The following is a 6,853-nucleotide window of genomic DNA, read 5'->3' as shown; positions in this document are numbered from 1 at the left end:
AGGCCCCCCCCCCCCCCCCCCCCTCCCAGGGTCCGTGGGGATTGTCTGGCTGTGATTCCTGATGAGTGGAGAAGGGCAATGAAGAGCACCTGAGTCCTGCTTCAGTTTGAAGGGGAATCTTGGCATCTGGGCTTTGTTCCCAGGCTTATTTCTGATTTTTATCCAGTGACTGCTATATGTAACAATCCAGGCAGCAGAATCTGTGGTCACAGTGATGAACAAAGCCCTAGATACTAGTTTGTTTTATCATGCCTATTTCAGTGTCCTACAGGTAGGCACCTACATCCAGATGATAGAGTGCTCTAAGACCATCCGCTTCACGGGTCCTAAGGCCATCTGCATTTACATGCGTGTGTGAATAAACAAAAAATAGTGTCAGCCTGCCAGCTTGATGGTTGTTTCATGTCATAATACTATCATGTTTTCTAAACAGACTATAGCTGAGAAAACACTCGGGTTTCCTATCTTGTTTTGACACAGTGTTATGTATTTTGAGCTGTGCAAATCGTGAGCGTGTCTTTGTATGTATCGAGTAATGAACGAAAAAGGTAAAAAAATTGCTTCTTCTGCATTTATAAGGAAAAAAATGTGATTTTGAAATATGCAGTTCATAACTTCTAATGCATATGCCACCCTAAGACGTCATAAGAATTAGCTAGAGGAGACCAGCACGCTGAAAGAAAGTGAATTTCCCCGTGCTTCAGTGCGGAGCTCAAGTTTTAATCTCCTTTGGAGGTCTTGCAATAAGTAGTGTAAACACAAGTAATCTGTAGAATATGCATTGTTTATTCCAGAAGAGCCATTTGGTTCCATTATGTCATTGCTTGCAAGAAGAAAAAGGGAAACTAAAATCTATCATCTTGACCTGGGCAAGTTTAATAGCCCAGGAGTTTAACAGCATTAGCTCAGGACATTAACAGGGGCCAGGACCTGACTGCAGCAAATGGAGGACCTTCTCAACAGGCCTCCTCTGTCAGCGATGAAGAAGGCAAGCCAGTACGGTCTGTCTGTGTGCGGTGGGAGAGGTCAGACCTCTGTGCCTGGGGAGGTGGAGACCGTGGCTGAGAGCACTATATGTGCCGGGCAACTTCTGCAGGGATGGGGCTGGCCAAGGCCTTCAAGGAGATCCTCTGGGAACAAAAGCGGGGACGTGCTGCTTCATCAGAGCCAGGCGCGCTGCTGATCCAGCTTCCTCCTGCTTTGAGTGTGGCCACATGTACCTACGAATGAAACCACCTGGGGATATCTCTGCCCAAGTCCTGGTGGGGATTTATTGAACTGTGAGGTAGCATCAGTGTCAACGCAAGGCAGGAACGAGGTACCATGTGGGTGAAGGGCTGCTGGGGGAGGTGCCTAGGCTGAGACACAATGGTGGCTAGGAGAATTGCATCAATATAATGGACATGGAGTCACAGAATCACAGAATCAATTTGGTTGGAAGAGACCTTTGGGATCTGCCCCTCCCTGGGCAGCCCATTCCAAAGCCTAACGCCCCTTTCTGTGAAGAAATGCCTCCTCATTTCTAGCCTGAACTTCCCCTGGCGCAGTTTCAGACTATGCCCTCTTGTCCTGTCACTGGTTTGGTTGGGAGACGAGACCGACCCCCACCTGGCTACACCCTCCTTTCAGGCTGTTGTAGAGAGCGATCAGGTCTCCCCTCAGCCTCCTGTTCACCCGGCTAAAGTCCTCCAAGGACAGCCAAACTAAGATGCTGGAGATATAGAGCAGCAACAGTGGGGAAGGTGCATGCCCCTCAACAGGGTGGAAGAGGCCTGTGAGCTTCCCTGAGGAAGGGCAGAGCCCATGTCTTGCAGTAGGTGGGCAATTCACGACAACAGCTGTGAGGAAGAAAGCAAGCAGAGAGTGTCTCTGCTTTTGAGACAATGTGGGGGAACCTTTTTAGGTATCTCACCTGGGCTCCTGGTGATCTGTTATCTGCTTCCCCGGACAGGATAACTGATCCAACTGGGAATTAAGATTAGCAGGTCAAAACTGAATATCAAGTTCTGGAAACAGAGATGATTCAGGTAAGATTTTCACCATCCAAGGCACAGGCATACATGGGCCAGTCAGAAAGCCATACCTCCTGGGTAGGAGAACAGGGTTGGACAAGTGGTGTAGCTTCATTCACCCTAGCCATCAAGCATTAGTACCGTGAACTGTTGGATTCATCTGCTTACCCCTTTTTGCAGGGAAGTTGCTGAGCAATCCGTGCCATGCTTTGTTCCTATCCCAACACATACCTACGTAGTTCACCCCCAGGTCTTAAGCCCTTTACCATGGTGCCTCTTGTTTTGGATGATTGCTCACAAATGTGTTCATCCGATCTTCTTGGTTTGTGCTTTTTGTCCATGTTCCCTCTCCCCAACACCACATCTTGCACCATTGTATAAACGTAAATTATCTCAACGTGAACAGGGATATAAGCAGTAGAAAGGGCAAGGCTATCAGGGAGAGATGTAAAAGGAAGGTCTGAAGAACATCTTAAAGGCGAGTAATACGGGGCCCCGTAACACTTAATATGTTCTCAAGATTATGAGAACCACAGAAATTTGGCTGAATAATTTGAGACTGGACTGTTTGTATAGTAGGGTAAAGTGCTTCATAAAGAACAGTGAGGAAAAAAAAGTGAAATGTTCATGGGGATGGATATATTTATTTTGAAGTGCAGAGTATGAAAAGATGAGAGTGATCTAAGTGTCTGGTAATTATACCATGATGAGAATCCACAGTCCTTGCAAAAGGAAAGAGGGAAAAGGAGAAAAATTACAATGGACTTGAAAATAGCAGATTTCTATAAAATAAGATTATCAATAAGAAGAATTTCGTAGGAAAAAAAACAAAGAAAAGCATTAGCAGGAATTTTTTGTCTCTGCGTAAATGGAATTAATGGCATAATACATCCCAATGCAGAATGAGTATTAGGAAGTGTAGTAAAAATAAACTACTTTGTTACATCGTAGCTCTTCAGTGCTCTCCAACTCACAAGGCAGCACAAAGACAGTCATAAGTAGGTTACACCACTAAAGGTGTGTATATAGCATAGGTAAATCCACACATAATAATTATGGCAGTGTAACTACCAATGCAATGAGATAACATGAAAATACTTTATAAGTGCATTGGTAAGAGTTGCATTGTTTGGGAGATACTGTTTGTAGGAGCCTGTCCTCAGCAGCATTGGGAAATCTCACCTGGGAGAATCTGGGGGCACTGCTTATCAGCAAAGGTGGAGAGTGATTGAGCAGCATCCAGAGGACAACAATGTGAATGAGCACATGTCAGAAAGTACCACAGCGGATTGCCTATGGAGACTAGGAGTGGCCATTATTTGTGGTTTTTACAATCAGGGAGGTTGCAAGCGAAGCTCATTCTGCCTCAGGAGAAATAAAAGAACTAGATGACTAGAAACTTGAGTTTCTTTTGAGCATTATTTTTCTATGCTTCTCTTTCCTCCACGGGTGCTGGCTCATTTTGACACATATTGATGATGATGTGCAATTATCATGCCCTAAGAGACCCATGGAGAAAATATTTTCTAAACAATCAGAAAGGGAAAGAAGCTGAGATCAGGCAGGTCCCATTAGTTTTGGAAGTGGAAGAGGTATGTGGAGAGACATCAAGTGAATCGAAACAAGGAGTAAAAGTAAAAGGACAAAAAGAAAAAATTAAAAAGGACCAAGGGAGGAATAACAAAGCTGATAAATAGGAAGAGTAAAAAGGATGTGACTAATGATATGAGAAGAGTTGTTTCTGGAAAAACTGACTCGTTGAACAATGATTCACACAATAAACACCTGGATGTTTGCCTTCTCTTCATCAGATTTACTCACAGAAACAGCTGGCTCAAGGAACCAATCTCACTGCTGAGTTTCTTCTTGTGATTTTATCTGTGGCACCATGTTATGACTGTTGTAAAGCTTTAAGTGCTTCTGGACTTTGTAATGCATTTCACATGGGAGACTTTTTTTTCCTGTATGGTTACAACCTGTAAGCAGTTGGGAAATTATTTCAACCAGAGGAAGATACTGGGGGTGAGCAGGTTCACCTCTTCCAGTGACTTTAAAAAATATAGGCATTCAGGTAAGCATATTAGGTACCTTAAATTTATACTTCAAATACCACACTGTCCTTCCTAGTAACTGGACTTCCAAGCAGAGACACGAGCATTTGAAAGACAAATGCCTAACTTGTTTATGTGGCTCTGACTTCTGACATCACAACTTGAATTATTAGGCACTTGTCATGTAAAGGAGGGCTAAAAATGACATTAGGAATTTGTTTATGTAAATTTGTTATTGCAGCATGAATTCTTGATGTTTTGAAATGTATACTTCATGCTGAAAGTACTGCTCATTCACATCCAACTAGTACACAATGAAACTGCATGTAAGTCACTCAAAGTCAACATATTTCCAAGCAAGTTCAATTCACTCTCTCTTATTATATTTACTTTGAAACCATTAACAATGAGTTCTAATACTTTAATGGAAACTGCTGGTTTTGAGCTAGTTCTAAAGATAACTCACTGCTAGCAGACAGCTTTGAGAAAGTCTGAATCATTCTGAGTGTATGAGCAAATGGAGAACAGTTGTGTTTGAAAGCATGCTGAAAACACAGTCTAGAGTTTTTTTTCCTGGAGAAACAAACACTGATTTTGAGGGAAAAATGTGATCTGAAGCACAAACAGAAAGCTCACCTTTCCCAGAACTGTACGCCTTCCAGCTGTGAGTGATTCTAAACACTTCTTTCTTTGGATGCATAATTTTGAAAATATTTAATGTGCTGCATAAATAATCTAACAATGTTTAAGAGCAATCTAACATACTGAGGAAATTGAAAGCAGAAGTTAGAACCTGGATGAAAAGTAACATTTAATGAGAGATAAAATAAACCTGTTCAAAACTTCTCAAATAAGCATGAGTTAGCAGAAAAAAAAGTGAGTTAGCAGAAAGCATAACACTTTAAGGATGATGATTTTTAGAAAACTTCTGGTTTTTTCCAAATATATTTTATTTATTATTTATTTTACCATAGTCCTTCACAGTCCAGTTGATTTCAGTTCCCCTCACTACAGGTACTATAATGCAGGGACTGGCAGGGACTGGTTCCCTTGAAGGGCTGAAAATCTAAACAGACTTGAAAGATGGCACACAAGGGAAAGAAACAATTACATCCATTATGAGATGAGTATCTGGAAAAGGGCAAATAGAGTGATTTGCCCAAAGTTACCCGAAGGAAATTTGTTGCAGAGCTCAGACAGAATTTGAGCTTTCTGAGTTGATGACTGATGAATTATTCTCATAACTAGGCTGGGTCCTCCCCATGCACAAACGTGCTGTGAAAACAAGCCTCCTTTATGTCCAAGCTCTTGTCTTCTGAACATGAATTACCCCTGCAACTAAGCAAGTAGGAAATGTGATCTCCGCCCAAGGCCTATGCCTTCTCCTTTCCACCTCCTCTCCTGCAGAAAGGATAACTTCCCCCCGCAGCTCCAGCCCATGCCCGCTGTGTTCATTTTTTGCAGGTCCATCGAAAAAACTTAATTCAGAAAGAAAATCCCAAAAGACATGAAAATATTGAAGGCTGTAAATTATCTCAGTGCTACATTGCTTCCTTACATGGCTGCTGTTTCATACCACACCTAGTCATTAAGAATCAATAATTCTCCATGCTGTTAATGTTTGAGCCACTGAATCTCTAGGGCGAGTCTGAGGAACTATAAACTGTGTGGAGAAGCACAGACAGACACAACCAACCTGTGCAAAGGTGACTCCCACAGCTGAAAGAAAGAAGCATTTTTAGAGCAAAATAAGCTTTTCATGTTACAGGTAAGGGATGATCTAATTGTCATTTCACAGAAAGATTTTAAGAGCTGAAGCGAGGGTTTTGCTGAAGGCTTTTCAGGCAGCGTTAGGAACTCAGCTGTCCTTGTAAAATGGATGACTGCTGTGCTAAGGCTTAGTCTGGTTTGTGTTTGATTTGGATCAATTTCCTCTGTTTTCTCTTTACTGAATTTGAACATCTGAAATCAATCATTTAAAGAAAATAATATTTTTTTCTTCATGGAACCAAATACTTGTGATTGTTACTGATCTTTAACCTCCGGGAATATTCTTTGTTCTCTGAATGTTTATTATTGAAAGTTGCTGGGGTATTTGTATGATGGTTATCCTAGAGATTTCTTTCTGTTCAGGCAGGAGAACCATAAGGGTTTATTAGGGATATAGCACTGAGATGAAGCTAAGAAATGAAGGGGAAAATATGGCTCTAGCCCGCAGTCAGATTTCAGACTGCTTTTAGTTAAGCTGATCCTATTCTAATCCTGAAACTGTCTATTATTGAAAACTTTTGCATGAATTTATATATACTGAAACTCTACTGTGAGTGACAGAGGAGTATGTATTTTGGGGCTTTGGTCCTTGGCAGTGCGATGCTTCAGGAGACTTGGTAACAGCTTCCAGCCAAAAATGAATGTTCAAGGGCTGATCAAGCCACTCATCCTGGCCTTGCAACAGGCACTGCGAATGGCACGACATTAGGGAATGATGTTTATATTCAGAGAGAAGGGAATGGCAAAGGCACTTATCACGCAAACCTGTAACCTACAAAATGGTTGTATTTCCACTGCTGTGTTTCATAGTCAGATCCGGACAGAGAAACCTGGCCGAGACACAGTATGGTTGGGCAGCCACATAAACGAGTGTATTTCCCGCCATCTTCTGTCCCCTACACTAAAGCTGGACGTGTCCCTTCCTTAAACTTCCTCCTCACTGTAATAGGTCTTGCTCCTTCTCTTTTCCCTGAATGCAGACCGTGGTATCCCCAGACCACCCCATACCCTTCTTCCTCA

The sequence above is a fragment of the Cariama cristata genome, unplaced genomic scaffold, assembly GCF_000690535.1.
Source record: "Cariama cristata isolate BGI_N322 unplaced genomic scaffold, ASM69053v1 scaffold14883, whole genome shotgun sequence".
Taxonomy (NCBI): Eukaryota; Metazoa; Chordata; class Aves; order Cariamiformes; family Cariamidae; genus Cariama; species Cariama cristata.
Note: the sequence above shows the minus strand (reverse complement) of the source record.